Source organism: Ascaphus truei, chromosome 15, assembly GCF_040206685.1.
Source record: "Ascaphus truei isolate aAscTru1 chromosome 15, aAscTru1.hap1, whole genome shotgun sequence".
NCBI classification, from domain to species: domain Eukaryota; kingdom Metazoa; phylum Chordata; class Amphibia; order Anura; family Ascaphidae; genus Ascaphus; species Ascaphus truei.
In genome coordinates, this window is record NC_134497.1 from 42,448,115 (window position 1) to 42,465,956 (window position 17,842).

Consider the following 17,842-nt stretch of genomic DNA (forward strand, 5'->3'; position numbering starts at 1 on the left):
TGGGAGCAATATTTGGGCCAATCTCACAATTTGGGAATTAACGCGACCATTAATAATGTGTTATATACTGCATTGGGTTAATAATTCTATCATAGGCTTCTATAATGTCTATTATTACAGAAACCTATGATCAAAATAACATTAACCCGTTTCATACCTGTGGTTACCTACAAGCACCAAATGGGTTAATACTTTATTTGAAAAAAAAAACATTACCTAACTCTGTTGACCCCGTCAGTGGCCAGTAAAGCATTGCCATTCTAGTTGCTAAGGTAATTAAGGGGTTAACCCCTCTCACCACCACCACCCCCCCCCATGGGAAGCTTAACAACCCTCCCTGAGGCAACTACCGCCATCACCCATGTCCCCTACCTCCGCCCCCCTTCTAGGCTAATTTCCAATATCCCTATCAGACCAACGTGGTTTTAAACTTCAACAAAAGATATATACACATTGTGATACCATCACGGTCTTCTAGGTGCTGGAACAGGGCATTTAGGGACCTTTTCAGCTTTCAGAGAGTTAATCCCATAGAGTAGCCAGCAGCAGCTGCTGCCAAATTGAGAAGGTTAAATTCCTGATTGCTCATGGAGTTTTGAATGAAGAAGTGTTTAAGGCAGATACAGGAAGCTGCCATGCTGAGAGTGAAAAAGAGAGTGAGAGACTGCTGTCCCAGTGAAGGGGACAGAGAAAGTGCTCCCCAGCTAAAGAAGGAAGGCTGGCACAGTTCTTTAGACCTGCTGGATGGTGGTTGCGGAGTTTGCTGGGCCTGCCTGGGTCATTAATCCCAGGGTGAATAAGGAAGGACGAGAGACCATGCTGAAGCGGGGATGTTCTGTCCTTGGCATTTGACTTGCAGAGGAGAGTTTCTCTAAGCTTGTGTGTGGCCGAGTTCCCCTAAGAAGGAAGGATGCGAGGCCATGCTGAAGCAGGGACGTCTGCTCCAATGGACTAACAGTTAAGAGAGACACTTTATTCATGTGCAAGACTGTTAAGACTGACATTAAGACTGTTCATGTGGGGTACATATGGTACTACATGTTTTAAGTTGGGAACCAGTATAGGTGGCCAGCTGTTATTAGAAAGGGCTGAAGCAAAGTTGAGTTATTTTCCTTAAAGGGAATATGTGTTAAATTTATGTTTTGTTTCAACTTAAAGGGACGGTGGGCCTGTTGATGTATGATTGAATCCCTGTAAATAAACCCCATATATAGAGATACAGTGTTTCCTGCCTTAAATTGGGATTCAAAGAGACTGCAACGTGGTGTGGGCATCACAATTGGTGGAGTTTAATGCGGGCAGTCCAAAAGGCACTGAGCAGTGGAAACAGTGGGTTTGAAAATAAATGCAGGGATTTAAAATGGCCATCCAACTGAATTGAAAAACAAAATTGGTCTATGACCAGTTGTGCTTACAGGATACACAGAGAAAAGTGTGAATAATTGAGGAAATAGCACCTCCATGAGGTCAAGGTGAAGAATAAACCTGAAGGTAGAAAATGGAGGATACAATGTGTTTTATGTGTAATGTGCCTGGCCCCACAAAACAATGTCCTTTCAAGAATGGGTATTGCGACGTGGTCCCGCAAAAGGAACCGCACAAGAAATGTTTATGGTGTGAAAAGTTGGACCACACCAAACACTGTCCCTTCAGGCTGGTTGAGGATGATGATCATGATGATGATGATGGTGATGAAGATGATGAGGAGGAGGAAGAATCTTACAGGGTCTTGCGAAAACGACAGTCTCCATTTTCAGCAGAAGCTCCAGAAATTTTTTACCCCGTGTGTTAAGGAAGGCGTGGGTCAGAAAAGACCAGAGACGAGCTACAGCCCAGAGCCCCAGGTGCAATTGTCACAGGAATGACGGCCATCTTAGGGATGACAAAGTCTACCGCTACCGCCATATACAGAAAGCTGAGCGAATCAGAGAAAAAAAGGGGTGACTGAAAACTGTACAATGAGATATCCCAGAAGGATGTTAAAAACTTCATCACAATGTTAGAAGTTTCTCAGTAAGAGGCTCGCGCACTCAAAGCAGATCTTGGTAAGGCAAAGAAATAATTTACACAAGAACATTTTGAAGTGCAGGAAGCACTGGAGAGTGCAGAACTAAGTTTGCATAAAGAACATGTCTACCTAGAGCAGCGTATACAAGCAGAACACAAACTACGGAGCCAGCTGCAAGAGCTGTGTGTGAGTCTGCAAGAGGACAAGGTGAAACAGGCGGATGCTGATGAGATGCAGTGAGTGCTACAGAAGGAAAGATTCCAGGCTTCTCACAAAGTACAAGTGCTACAGAGCGTCTGTGTTCCAAGTGTGTCCCCACAGAGCAGCATGAGGAGCATTGCTGGAGGCGGAGCTTAGATGCCAGATTACTCTGTATGAGAGAGCGCGAGAGAAGGCCCAGAAACTGGAGCAAGACCTGAAGAGACTGAGAGGCAGTTCCATCCCCATGAGTCAGTAAGCCAAGGAGAAAGAGGCCTGGAAAACAGAAGCAGCGGCAATCCTAGTGACAAAAACTGCAGAGCTCCAAAATATGAAGGAGGCTCTGATGCAAACCCAGAGCAAGCACCAGGAAGAGGTGAAGGACCTGAGAGGGAACTTGCAGGATCAAACTGATCAGATTGCAGATTGCTGAGCGCAAGATACAGCTCGCCGAGAGGGAGGAGGTGTCCGTCCGTCAGGTGGCCGACCTGACACTACGCTATGAGACTGAGATGGCCGATGCCGGCAAATTGCTGGACAAGGTCCGGGAGGAGCACCAGCAGCTGCAGGTTAGAAATAGAGGAAAAGAAACAGACTTAAACCTTGCTCTGAGTCTGCTAAGAGATGTGCAATCGCGACTCTACTCTAAAGAAGCTGAACTAGCAACTGCACTGAGAAGAAAAAGAAATGCATAAGGACAGCTTCAATAACTGAGGAAGAACTTGGAGTCTGAACATGCTGGCTGCAAGATGGCAGAGAAACAGAAGTGTGACCTGGGTGATGAGCTAGAGGCCCTGAAGACTGAGCGGACCGCTACATTGGACTGCTGCCCAGCTGGAAGTTTCTCAGATGAAGTTGGAGAAAAATGTTACAAACCAAAGACAGACACTTGGTTCACAGAAGCAGTCCATGGGAAAGATGGTGGTAGAGTTAAAAAGGAATGAATAGTAATGAACAGGTGTCTCCACAACATCAAAAGCTATTGGGCCGGCCTAAGTGTCGTTATCCCACAGAAACTAATGCCTGTGAAGACAAGGGTACCATCAAAGCTGGGGACACCGCTCAACTGCAAAACAAGATTACCAACTTTGAACTGCCTGAGCAAGTTGTGCACGCCTGTAAGCGGGACTGCAATGCCATTGCCCTACCACAGTCTACTTTCCACAAGGCACGAAATGGAAGGACCAAGTTGTGATGGAGTAGCATAGTAAGAATCCAGTCATACTGCAGTGCTCATAGAACCCAAAGTGGATTCCTTGCCAGGAGGGCAGCCACTGTGAAGAGACAGTCGAGAATGGGACGGAAGCCTGTCCGTGATCATAAGATGAGAAAGACCTCACAGATTGTCCAGCGACAACCCAAGGGTGTATGTTAAGGAGTCAAGAAAGAAAGGCCATAGCAGACGAGTCTGCCGACTGTAATAGAGAGGCGCCATGGGGTGCAGTTGGGGTTAATGAGAATCCCACCCAAGTTGAAGTACTGGAGATAAATGGTGTGGAACGAAGCACAGAACTTGTGGTGAATGACCGGTTTCTAGTCTCCAACACTGAAGGTATTCTGATGGAGAAAGCCCCAAAAGCGATCACCACTAAAGCGGACTTACTGTCTTCAGAACAGACCAGTCACTGGCGAGTAAGAGCAATGAGGTGACCAACTGTCTCGATGTGCTCACCACAAACAAGGTGTGACCGCGGGGCCGAGGTGTGGATGGATATAAACACCACCCACAGCCGCGTCGCCGTGTCTGGAGTGTAGTTTGGTCAAGGTAGCCGAGTCTGGGTTGGACAGGTATGGATAGTCGAAAAAACAAATAGGTAGCGCTATATCCCACAGTGAGCTGGCAGCCGGTGATATAACCCTGACCCCTAGTCAGGCTATAGAAGTGGAAAAGAAGTTATATCAGTGGCGCTCAACACTGTAATGATCAAAGCAATTCTAATAGATATTATAAAATATATATTATAAAATATACAACCAGAGCCACGGAAATCGCCCGTCCGATTGGATGCTCCACGTGGTAAGGGTAAACATGTAAATATACAAAGAAATCAAATCATAGCATAATACTGTAAAACATACACATACATAAACAAACAACACTTAACAAACGCTGAGAACAACAGGTAACTACTCACAATGGCATTTAATATGGCATATCATTAATATCTTAAAATACACTTATTACACATAAAATAGTACATAAAAACATATATTAGGTTCAGGCAAGATTCTCCAACTCGGGTGGGGGTACCTGCTTACCGAAAACAGGATGTAATCAGGCAATGGATAATTCAAAGAGTATCCCCTCTTATGGATAGCTGCTGCTGCTGCTGCTGCTGTTGTTAACACCTGGGCTCAGACGAGGAGTCTATTATTGGCAGGGACAGGTTTTTCCAGCTAGCTGCGTCTGCCTCAGTCCTCTCCCAGCACTGCAGAAGCTCCAGGACCACACTCAGAGATACTTCCTGGTCTGCCCGCACCACGTGCACCAAACACAGCAAACTCAGGAAGTATCTCTGAGTGTGGTCCTGGAGCTTCTGCAGTGCTGGGAGAGGACTGAGGCAGACGCAGCTAGCTGGAAAAACCTGTCCCTGCCAATAATAGACTCCTCGTCTGAGCCCAGGTGTTAACAACAGCAGCAGCAGCAGCAGCAGCTATCCATAAGAGGGGATACTCTTTGAATTATCCATTGCCTGATTACATCCTGTTTTCGGTAAGCAGGTACCCCCACCAGAGTTGGAGAATCTTGCCTGAACCTAATATATGTTTTTATGTACTATTTTATGTGTAATAAGTGTATTTTAAGATATTAATGATATGCCATATTAAATGCCATTGTGAGTAGTTACCTGTTGTTCTCAGCGTTTGTTAAGTGTTGTTTGTTTATGTATGTGTATGTTTTACAGTATTATGCTATGATTTGATTTCTTTGTATATTTACATGTTTACCCTTACCACGTGGAGCATCCAATCGGACGGGCGATTTCCGTGGCTCTGGTTGTATATTTTATAATATATATTTTATAATATCTATTAGAATTGCTTTGATCATTACAGTGTTGAGCGCCACTGATATAACTTCTTTTCCACAGGTATGGATAGTCGATATACTTGCCGGGGTCTGGGTTTGAGAGGTACGTATCGCTATAGGTACTATTAGCTGGGGTCCGGGTTGGAGAGAGGAGAATAGTCGTTGTACGGGTGCCAAGTCAGGGTTGAAGAGGTGCGGATTGTCGCAGATAGCCGGGGTCAGGAGTACAGAAGAGCAGAGTCCAAAACAAGCTGGGTCAATAACAGAGAGCTGCGAACAAGAGAACAAGACAAGACTGCAACGCTAGGAAGCAATGAACAAAAGGGAGCATAGGATTATGCTCAGCCAATTTGCCAGTGGGGCAGCTGAGCATAAGTAGGAGAGAGCAACCAATGAGTAACCAGCAGCGTGGAGGTGCGTCAGCAATGAGAGCTGTGATTGGTGAATCCGGAGCAGGGAACAGGTGGGGTGAGGATGCCTGACGAGGTCCGAGGAGGTGAACCCTGTGCATGCTGAAGGGGTGCTGTGTGCGCGCACCACGTGCCCCCGACGTCAGCGCAAGGACGCAAGCTGGAGGCGGAGCCGGAGGAAGAGGCATTAAGTCTGTTACGGGGGGTGCACGCGTAAGCTGTTTGGTCCCTGGAGGAGAGGTGTCCTCACCAGCAGCGGAAGCGGGGGAGGCGAGAGACTTAGCAGCGAGAGGAGGTGAGTGGGGAGTGTGAGTGTGAGATCCTTACAGTACCCCCTCCTTCCTTCAGGAGTGACCTCCGGGGATCTCCAAGCAGGCTTGAGAGGATATTTCTTATGAAAAGCCTGTACGAGTCTGGGGACGTGAAGATGGTGGTGAGGAACCCAGGAGCATTCCTCCAGTCCAAAATCCTTTCAGTGGACTAGATATTGTATTGATCATCTAGAGATCCTGGAATCTACAATGGACTGAATGTCGTATTCCTGTTGCCCCTGTACGAGGTGAGGAACTTGAGGCGAGGATGAAATTGGGAAATCGAGAGCTCTGGAAAGCAGGTTTTAGTAGGGACATGTGAAAGACAGAGGGAGGAAGACGTAGGCGATGTGCCACCGGATTGACCTTCTCTATTACCGAATAGGGTCTAAGGAACCTGAGTGCCAGTTTGCATGGACACCTTGAGGAGTATGTTTTTAGATAATAACTACACCTTATCTCCTGGACTAAATTCCTGCATCTTGCGCTGGTGACAACCCGACTTGAGTTTCTGTCTAGCCGTTGCAGTCCTAAGATTCTCCTGGATCACTTTCCATGAATCATTTAGAAGTCAAATTCTGTTATTCATAGCCGGTACCTCAGAAGAAGATGTAGACATCAGAAGACGGGATGGGTGTAATCCATAGTTTATGGAAAAAGGCGACTCTCGTGTGGACTCACTGCGCAGACTATTGTGCGTGAATTCAGCCCAGGGAAGAAGGTCCGTCCAGTTATCCTGGGTGTCTGAGATGAAACAATGCAGGTATTGTTCCAAGGACTGATCGGATCTCCCTGTCTGACCGTTGGTTTGGGGATGATACCCTGAAGAAAAATGTAAAGAAATGCCCATTGTTTGAGAAAAAGAATGCCAGAACCTTGAAACGAATTTAGACCCTCGATCGGAGACGATGGTCTGTGGTACACCATGCAGACGAAAAATCTCCTTGACAAAAATATCTGCTAACTTGGATGAGTTGGGAAGACCTTCCAATGGAATTAAGTGTTTTTGTTTGGAGAAGCGATAAACGACAACAAAAATTGTGTTCATCCCCTTGGAAACAGAAAGCTCTACTATAAAATCCATAGTCAAATTGTTCCAAAGACGATCTGGTATGGGGAGAGGATGTAAGAGTCCAGGTGGTTTTCACTGGGGAGTCTTGTTTCGAGCACATGTCGGGCACGCATTGACAAATTCTTTAATGTCCCTTTGAATGCCGAGCTACCAGAAGGTCTGTTCCACAAGATCGGTGGTTCTTCTGTTACCTGGATGCCCAGATGATTTGGAGGAATGACCCCATTCTAGAACTTGCGTATACTGATCTGTGTGGTTGATTTCAAGTGTTGGTTGTTTGAAGCGTGCAGTTAGACCCAGAAGGAAAGGGCAGCACTGTGTATACTAGTGTATACTAGCAGGGGTGGCTGAATTTGAGGAGTGTGCAGTGGGTTAATTTATTTTTAATGTGTGTGGTAATTGAAGCCTGTAACTTTTCCCCCCTTTCTCCTGCCTGAGGCAGAGTAGGGCTAGTTAGTTAATTGCTAACCTAACATACCTGGTGGGTGTCCCTATTTAAATAGAGGCTTCTAATGAATTCTGAGCTTGTGTACAGTATACTGATCTGTGTGGTTGATTTCAAGTGCCTCTTGTTTGAAGTGTGCAGTTAGACTCAGAAGGAAAGGAAAGTGCTGTGTACTGTATATTAGCAGGGGTGGCTGAATTTGGGGAGTGTGCAGTGGGTTCATTTATTTTTAAAGTGCGTGGTAGTTGAAGCCTGTAACTTTTTTCCCCTTTCTCCTGCCTGAGGCAGAGTGGATGTGGTGACTTAATTGCTAACTTAACACCCCTGCTGGGTGTCCCTATTTAAACAGAGGCTTCTAATGAATTCTGAGCTTGCGTATACTGATCTGTGTGGTTGATTTCAAGTGCTGGTTGTTTGAAGTGTGCAGTTGGACCCAGAAGCAGTTTGAACAAGAAGCAGTTAAACAAGGTATAGTATATTGAAGTAAAGTTTATTGTTAATACCGTTGCTAGAATGAGCAGACTTGAAAATGCCACTCAATGCACATCTTGCCACATGTACTGTATGTGCACTTGGAGCAGCTGTTCCATGGAGCATACCGCTGTGAGAAGTGTGAGCGGGTGGTCTCTTTAGCGTCAGAGATTGCTAATCTGAAGAGGCAACTTTTAACACTGAGGGACATTGGCAATCTTGAAAGGGGTTTAGAGCTCACTGAGCAGGCCCTTGCTTCTACTAGTAGTGCAGATGGTGGTGCTGTTAGTGAGGCGCAGTTAGGTAGCTGGGTAACAGTTAGAAGGGGAAGCAGGGGCAATAGGGAGAGGCAGGTCTTTTCTGATTTGACCCATCCCAATAGATTTGCCATATTGAGTGAAGATATTGGGAGTGTCAGGGCAGAAATGGCAAGGCTGGGGGAGACTAATTCCTCTAGCAGCCAGGGGAGTAGTTCCTCCAGCACAGAGGGGACTCAGGATACTTAGATACCAAGAAAGATTGTGGTGGTAGGGGACTCCATTATTAGGAAGGTAGATATGGCAATCTGTTGCCATGACCGCATGAACCGAACAGTTTTATGTCTCCCGGATGCTTGGGTTCGGCATATTGAGGATCGGGTAGACAGATTTTGGGGAGGGGTGGGGGGGCTGGGATTGACCCGGCGGTCTTGGTACATGTTGGCACCAATGACAAAGTTAGAGAAAGATGGAGGGTCCTAAAAAATTATTTCAGGGATCTAGGCCAAAAGCTTAAGGCAAGGACCTCCAAGGTAGTATTTTCTGAAATACTACCAGTGCCATGCGCTACCGCAGGGAGACAGTCAGAGATCAGGAAGGTTAATGCATGGCTAAGAAAGTGGTGCTGGAAGGAGGGGTTTGGGGTTTTTAGAGTACTGGGACTCCTTTTCTGAGAGGTGCCATCTATATTCTAGGGACGGATTGCACCTCAATGAAGAGGGATCTTCTGTGCTAAGGGGGAGAATGTTAAAAGGTTGGAGGAGAGTTTAAACTAGGATGCAGGGGGAGGGGAATGAAACAGATAAATGAAATAGAATAGAAGAGGATACAAGGTGTTATGGAGGTAGAATGGGGGCAAGTGCGAGTTTGACAAGCAGTGAGAAACCCATAGTAAATACAGATAATACTAGAAAACTATTAAAGACTAAACCAAGTTGGCACAGAAAGGAAGGAGCAGATAAGATAATAGAACAGGCTGGAAAAAAAAACTTAAATGCATGCTTGCTAATGCAAGAAGCCTGACAGATAAAATGGGGGAGCTTGAATTAATAGCTGCAGGGGAGCAGTATGATATCATAGGCATTACTGAAACATGGTGGGATGAAACTCATGACTGGGCAGTTAATTTAGAGGGTTATTCCCTTTTTCGGAAGGATCGAACAAATAGAAGGGGAGGTGGAGTATGTTTATATGTTAAACCGGATGTAAAACCTATTATAAGGAAAAATGTTTATGAAGGGAATGATGAAAATGTAGAGAACTTGTGGACAGAAATTAGCAGTGGAAGTAAAAGTATAAAGAAAATGTTTGTAGGGATATGCTATAAACAACCAAATATCTGTGAGATTGAAGAAGCTAAAATACTTTTGCAAATGGAGAAGGCATCAAAACTGTCATGTTTGCATAATGGGGGATTTTAATTATCCAGACATAGACTGGGGCAATGAGATTAGCGTTACAACAAAAGGAAACAGGTTTTTGGGGATGTTTAAAGACAATTATATGACCTAAATTATTGAGGAACCAACCAGGAGAGGGGCAATTCTTGATTTGGTAATATCAAACAATGTAGACGTAATAACAAATATTCAAGTCCTGGAACATTTGGGTAACAGTGATCATAACATGGTCTCATTTGAAATAAATTATCAAAAAAACAGATTACTTGGGTTCAACAAAGACCTTAAACTTTAGAAAAGCAGATTTTATAAACTGAGGTACAAGTAATATATTGGGATGATGTTTTTGCAGGGAAAAATGTAGAAGATAAATGGGCAGTCTTTAAAACATTGGTAGAAAAGCACACTAGTCAGTGTATACCCTTGGTTAATACGTATAAAAGAAATAAGTCAAAACCAATGTGGCTAAATAAACCGGGTTTGGGGAGGAAATGGACAAGAAGATGAAGGCGTTTAGATTCTTTAAGTCAGAAGGGATGGAGACATCGAATCAGAATTATAAGGAATGTAACAAAAATTGCAAAAGGGCAATCAAATTAGCAAAAATGGATAATACAAAAAGGATTGCATAAGTAAGTAAGATCAACCCTAAAAGGTTCTTTAAGTACCATAATAACAAAAAATTAGAAAAGAAAATATAGGACCCTTTCAGTGTGAGATGGGCAGGCAGATTATTGGAGATAAGGAAAAAGCAGAGGTACAGTATTAAACAAATTCTTTGCCTCTATGTTTACCAGGGAAGAATCAATTGCAATAGTAGTGCCGCAGGACGAAGCCACAAAACCTCCATATTAATGAACAATTGGTTAACTGAGGAAAAAAATCATACGCGGCTTGAAAAAATTAAAGCAAATAAGGCACCTGGCCCCGATGGCATACATCCAAGAGTTCTCAAGGAATTAAGCTCAGTAATAGCCAAACCATTACATTTAATATTCAAGGACTCCATTTCCACAGGCTCAGTACCACAAGATTGGTGTAAAGCAGATGTGGTGCCTATATTTAAAAAGGGAGCTAGATCATAACTGGGGAATTACAGACCTGTAAACCTGACTTCAATAGTGTGGAAACTACTTGAAGGTTTAATACAAGATAATATTCAAGAACACCTAATGGAAAACAAAATTATTAGTAATAGTCAGCATGGATTTATGAAGGATACAGTAGATCATGCCAAACTAACCTTATTTGTTTCTTTGAGGAGGTAAGTAGGAATTTAGACCAGGGTAATGCAGTAGATGTGCTCTACTTAGATTTTGCAAAGGCTTTTGATACGGTTCCACACAAGAGGTTGGTGTACAAAATATAGAAAATTGGACTTAGTAATAATATATGCACCTGGATTGAAAACTGGTTGAAGGATAGACAACAGAGGTTTGTCATAAATGGAACTTTTTCAGGTTGGGCTAAAGTCGTGAGTGGAGTACCTCAGGGATCGGTACTGGGACACCTGCTTTTTAACTTGTTTATTAATGACCTTGAGGTTGGCATTGAGAGCAAAGTCTCCATCTTTGCTGATGATACTAAAGTGTGTAAGGTAGTAGAATCAGAGCAGGATGTAATTTCTCTCCAGAAGGACTTGGAGAGACTGGAAACTTGGGCAGGTAAATGTCAGATGAAGTTTAATACAGATAAATGTATGGTTATGCATTTGAGATGCAAGAATAAACAGGCGACTTACAAATTAAATCGAGATACATTGGGGGAATCCTTGATGGAGAAGGATTTAGGAGTTCTTGTAGACAGCAGGCTTAGTAATAGTGCCCAAAGGCATGCAGTAGCTGCAAAGGCAAACAAGATCTTTTCTTGGATTAAACATGCAATGGATGGAAGGGAAGTAAACATAATTATGCCCCTTTATAAAGCATTAGTAAGACCCCACCTTGAATATGGGGTTCAATTTTGGGCACCACTCCTTAGAAAAGACATTATGGAACTGGAGAGAGTGCAGAGAAGAGCCACCAAATTAATAAAGGGGATGGACAATCTAATTTATGAGGAGAGGCGAGCTAAGTTAGATTTATTTACATTAGAAAAGTGGCGTCTAAGAGGGGATATGATAACTATATACAAATATATTCGGGGACAGTACAACAAGCTTGCAAATGAACTATTCATCCCACGGGCAGTACAAAGGACTCAGGGGCATCCCTTTAGGTTGGAGAAAAGGATATTTCACAAGCAACAAAGGAAAGGGTTCTTTACAGTAAGGGCAGTTAAAGTATGGAATTCATTACCAATGGAGACTGTGATGGCAGATACAATCATTTTGTTCAAAAAAAGGTTGGGCATCTTTTTAAAAAGGAAAGGTATACAGGGATATACCAAATAAGTATACGTGGGAAGGATGTTGACCCAGGGATTAATCTGATTGCCAATTCTTGGAGTCAGGAAGGAATTTATTTTTCCCCTTATGAGATATCATTGGATGATATGGCACTGAGTTTTTTTGTTTGCCTTCCTCTGGATCAATAAGTAAGTATAGATATAGGATAAAGTATCTGTTATCTAAATTTAGCATAGGTTGAACTTGATGGACGTACGTCTTTTTTCAACCTCATCTACTATGTAACTATAAATTGGATGTCTTTATTTATATAGCGCCATTAATGTACATAGCGTTTCACAGTAGTAATACATGTTGTAATCAAATAAATAACAGATAATATAAATAACAGATCATGGGAATAAGTGCTTTAGACATAAAAGTAACATTAAGGAAGAGGAGTCCCTACCATGAGGAGCTTACAGTCTAATTGGTGGGTAGGGAGAACGTGCAGAGACAGTAGGAGGAAGTTCTGGTAAGTGCGTCTGCAGGGGGCCAAGCTTTATGTATCATGTGTTCAGAATATCCACAATGCTATTCATATGCTTCTTTAAGCAAGTGTGTCTTAAGGTGGGTCATAAAGGTGGATAGAGAGGGTGCAAGTCGGGTACTGAGGGGAAGGGCATTCCAGAGGTGTGGGGCAGTCAGTGAAAAAGGTTTAAGGTGGGAGAGGGCTTTAGATACAAAGGGAGAAGAAAGAAGACATCCTTGAGAAGAACGCAAGAGTCTGGATGGTGCATAACGAGAAATTAGGGCTGAGATGTAAGGAGGGGCAGAAGAGTGTAAAGCTTTAAAAGTGAGGAGAAGAATGGAGTGTGAGATGCGGGATATGATTGGAAGCCAGGAGAGGGATTTCATGAGAGGAGATGCTGAGACAGATCTAGGAAAGAGTAGAGTGATTCTGGCAGCAGCGTTTAGGATAGATTGTAGGGGAGACAGGTGAGAGGCAGGAAGGCCGGACAGCAAGAGGTTACAGTAATCAAGACGGGAGAGAATGAGGGCCTGAGTCAGAGTTTTAGCAGTCGAGCAACAGAGGAAAGGGCGTATCTTTGTTATATTGCGGAGGAAAAAGCAACAGGTTTTAGAAATATTTTGAATTTGAGGGGCGAATGTGAGAGAGGAGTCGAGTGTGACCCCAAGGCAGTGTGCTTGGGCTACTGGGTGAATGATCGTAGTTCCAACAGTAATGTGGAAGGAGGTAGTAGGGCCAGGTTTGGGAGGAAGTATGAGGAGCTCTGTTTTAGCCATGTTGAGTTTAAGGCGGCGGAGGGCCATCCAGGATGATATAGCAGAGAGACATTCAGAAACTTTGGTTTGTACAGCAGGTGTAAGGTCGGGTGTTGAAAAGTATATTTGTGTGTCGTCAGCATAGAGATGATAATTAAACCCAAAAGATGTTATTAGGTCACTGTAACGGGGGAGTTATCCCTGTTCAGGAAATGTGCCTCTAATCCAGCAGTGTGGTGGTTAACTGCTGGTAATCAATTATCCAACACCACCTGCCTGATTAGCTTCTTAGAAAAGCCTGTCTTTTGAGACAGGAAGGGAGATTGTTCCTGAGTCTCACAAGCTGTGAGACTGGCCATGGGGACAGAGGTCTTGAGCCTGCCAGAAGAAATAGCAGAGCTGCTTGCAAGATACAGGGGAAACACCTCTAAACCTGAATGCTGACAAAACCTGAGGAAAAATGCAGCAACCCAGGAACAGAGAAGACTTTCCCTCCAACCACTACAAACAGATAAGACTTTCCTTTTATAAGAATTTTGGTATACCTGCTTATATCAAGATATATGTTTGGGGCTGGGAGACATGCTTATCTAAAGGGAGTTGTGGAGCATAGGTTTCACTAGAAATACTCCCAAGTGAATAGAAGCTTTGTTTGACCCCTTGTTTGGATGGTTTTCTGATGTTAAGGAAACAGGCGCAATAAAAGCCTTATTTAATTTCACCATAACAAGTCTCCCTTGCATACCTCTTAGCGTGTTCCTCCTACAGTCACCTAGAGAGAGTGTGTACAGAGAAAAGAGAAGAGGTCCCAGGACAGAGCCCTGGGGTACCCACACAGAGAGATCAATAGAGGAGAAGGTGTTAGCAGAAGAGACCCTGAAAGTACGATGGGAGAGGTAGGATGAGATCCAAGATAGAGCTTTGTTCCGAATACCAAGCGTATGGAGAATGTGAAGGAGAAGAGGGTGGTCCACAGTGTCAAATGCTGCAGAGAGGTCGAGTAATATGAGCAGAGTGTAATGACCTCTGTCTTTGGCAGCATGGAGGTCGTCAGTTATTTTAGTGAGGGCTGTTTCCGTGGAGTGAGCAGTGCGGAAGCCAGATTGTAGAGGGTCTAGCAGAGAATAGGTGTTGAGAAAATGGAGCAATCGGGAGAATACAAGACGTTCAAGGAGTTTAGAGTCAAAAGGAAGGAGGGAGACAGGTCGATAGTTAGAAAGACAAGTAGGGTCAAGCTTGCCGTTTTTGAGTAATGGTATGTTGCGTGTTTGAAAGAGGATGGAAAGGTTCCAGAGCAGAGGGAGGAGTTAAAAATGCAGTGCGGAAGCCAGGTTGTACAGGGTCTAGGAGAGAATAGGTGTTGAGAAAATGGAGCAATCGGGAGAATACAAGACGTTCAAGGAGTTTAGAGTTAAAAGGAAGGAGGGAGACAGGTCGATAGTTAGAAAGACAAGTAGGGTCAAGCTTGCTGTTTTTGAGTAATGGTATGTTGCGTGTTTGAAAGAGGATGGAAAGGTTCCAGAGCAGAGGGAGGAGTTAAAAATGTGTGTGAGTGTAGGGATTATAGTAGGAGCAAGAGGTTTTAGGAGATGGGAGGGAACAGTGACACATCCTCCTCTGAGACAGTGGAAAAAGAGTCAAGAAAGGCAGGAGGAGAGTTAGGAAGAGGTGTAGGATGGGAGGAAGAAACAGAGGGGATGTTCTGACGTATGGATTCCACCTTTTTCTTAAAATAGTCAGCAAAGTCCTGAGCGGAGATGGAGGAAGGAGAGGCAGCTGAGGGTGGTTTGAGTAGAGTATCAAAGACAGAGAACAGTCGGCGTGGGTTAGACTTGTGCATGTTGATTAGTGAAGAAAAGTAGGCTTGTTTAGCTTGCGAGAGGGCAGAGTTGAAACAGGATAGCATAAATTTGTAGTGAAGGAAGTCTGCGAGAGTATGAGATTTCCTCCAGAGGCGTTCAGAGGAACGAGTGGAGGAACGCAGCATGCGCGTGTGGGAATTTAGCCAGGGTCTAGGGTTAGAAGGGCGAGTGCAGCAGAGAGAAAGCGGGGCATGTAGATCAAGAGAGGAGGACAAGGCAGAGATGTAGTTCCTGACCAGGTTGTTAGGGTCTGTAGCAGAGCTGAGAGAGGAGAGGGAGGAGTGTACAGTGGGCTCAAAGTCAGGTAAGTGAATAGAGCGCAGGTTTCTGCAGAACCGAGGGGTAGATGGAGGTGGAGAAGGGGAGAAGTGAGATAGAGAGAATGAGATGAGGTGATGGTCAGAGAGAGGAAAAGGGGAAATGGAGAAATAAGAGAGAGAGAAGTTTTTAGAGAAAAACAGGTCTAAGTAGTGGCCATCCTTGTGGGTGCTGGCTGCAGTCCACTGTTGAAGGCCAAAAGAAGCGGTTAGAGAAAGAAAGCAGGAAGCCCAATGGAGAGAGGGGTCATCAATGTGGCAATTGAAGTCCCCAAGGAGAAGAACAGGGGAGTCTGAGGAGAGAAAGAAAGAGAGCCAGGATTCAAAGTGAGAGAGAAAGGCAGAAGGGGGATGAGTAGAGGTAGGTGGGCGATAGATGACCGCCACATGGACAGGGAGAGGAGAGAAGATCTGGACAGTGTGAACCTCAAAGGAGGGAAAAGCAAGAGAGGGGGAATAGGAAGGGTTCGGTAACGGCAGAGAGAGGAGAGCAGGAGCCCCACGCCTCCACCCCTGCCATCAGGGCGCAGAGTGTGGGAGAAGGAAAGACAACCATAGGAGAGGGCAGCTTCCAGAGCAGAGTCAGACTGAGTGAGCCAGGTCTCTGTTATAGCAAATAGAAGCAGGGACTGAGAGAGAAAGAAGTCATGCACAGAGAGGAACTTGTTAGAGAGGGAGTGAGCATTCCAAAGGGCACAGGAGAAAGGGAGAGAGGGGGGAGGGTGGCAGGGGATGGGTATGAGGTTAGAGGGGTTAACACCAGAAGGAGTAGAAGTTGCATGTGGGAGGCGAGGATGAGAGCAGGTAGAAATAAGGCAGGGACCAGGATTGGGAGAGATATCCCCAGAAGCAAGGAGGAGAAGCATGGAAAGAAAGAGAATGTGTGAGGAGGATTTGTAGGGGTGTGTTTTAGTGCAGGGTGTATAGCTGTGTGGTGACAGAGGGCGCAGGTAAGAAAGGAGTTCATGTGAACTGAGAAGTGGGGAAGAAAGGAGAGATGGAGATATATGAATAGAGTTAGAGACATAAGGAGACTGGTGGAAGGAAGTGCATAATTTGAAAATAAATGAGATTACAGCAAATATAAAAAGTAAAGGCGGCATCACAGCAATAGTTAAGTGTTGAGATGTGCAGTCTGGGATAGATGATATTCTCCTTTCCTACGTAGATCAAATGCAGGAATCAGTAGCAGTAGATGTTGTCCACTATCCTCCGGTATTGTGGTGAGGTGAAAAGGCGGCACTCCAGGACTTTGAGATCCTCTGGGATACGAGATTGGTCTTGTAGAATGTCGTCCAGTACATCAAAGGTGTTGGAGAGAATGTACTTAGGAGGAATAATTGTCTCCAGATGATCTTCGGATCATGCTCATCTTTAACATTTTTGGAACCCAGTAAAAAGGAATTAATATAATTGAAGTGGGGAACAAAAAGCGGCCAGCAGACTTGTCGAGCACCTAGGCGATGAGCAGCTTCTAGGTAGAGCAGATTTTTGTGATCGGTTAAGATGATGATAGGGTTCTCCGTAACTTCCAACAGATGTCTCCATTCTTCGAGAGCAAGCTTGATGCCCAAGAGTTCCCGGTTCCCTACATCATAATTCTGCTCAGCAGAAGAAAAATGATCTTCGGATCATGCTCATCTTTAACATTTTTGGAACCCAGTAAAAAGGAAATAATATAATTGAAGTGGGGAAAAAAAGCGACCTGCGGGCTTGTCGAGCACCTAGGCGACGAGCAGCTTCTAGGTAGAGCAGATTTTTGTGATCGGTTAAGATGATGATAGGGTTCTCCGTAACTTCCAACAGATGTCTCCATTCTTCGAGAGCAAGCTTGATGCCCAAGAGTTCCCGTTCCCTACATCATAATTCTGCTCAGCAGAAGAAAAAAAAATTGAAAAAAATGCACAAGGGTTAAGGAACTGATTTAGAAGATCCCTGAAGATCTCGTTGATAAAGTCTTGGAAGACGGCAGGGGCATTGCAGAGACCAAAGGGCATGACCAGGTACTCATAATGGCCGCCTCATTTGTTGAAGGCCACTTTCCATTCGTCCCTCCGGCAAATCCTTACCAAATTGTAGGCACCATGCAAATCCAAATTGGTGAAGATGGTAGTCCCTTGAAGGCGGTCGAAAAGTTCAGAGATCAAAGGCAAAGGGTAACGATTCTTAAGGGTAATCTTATTAAGACCTCTGTAGTCAATGCAGGGCGATGAGGGCGAAACATCACGGAATTCGATATATACCTCGGGCAGAGAGTTCCTCTCCTGGGGTAACCATCCCACATATCTTTTGGACAGGAATCGTGCAGTCTTCTGCACAAAGGATGCTCCAGTGGATAGGTTCTTTATTGGTCCAGTCGATATGGGGATTATGACGTTGAAGCCACGTGAGGCCCAGGATCACTTCGACGGAAGGAGTGTGAATCACGTCCAGATGGATCTCCTCCC

General features: G+C 44.5%; 1 protein-coding gene across 6 annotated transcripts in view; it reads left to right on the plus strand.

Moving 5' to 3' along the window:
* Window positions 1-17,842, plus strand: part of LOC142466869 (uncharacterized) — a 129,596-nt gene that overhangs the window by 61,587 nt on the left and 50,167 nt on the right. The gene's annotated exons all lie outside the window — the stretch shown is intronic.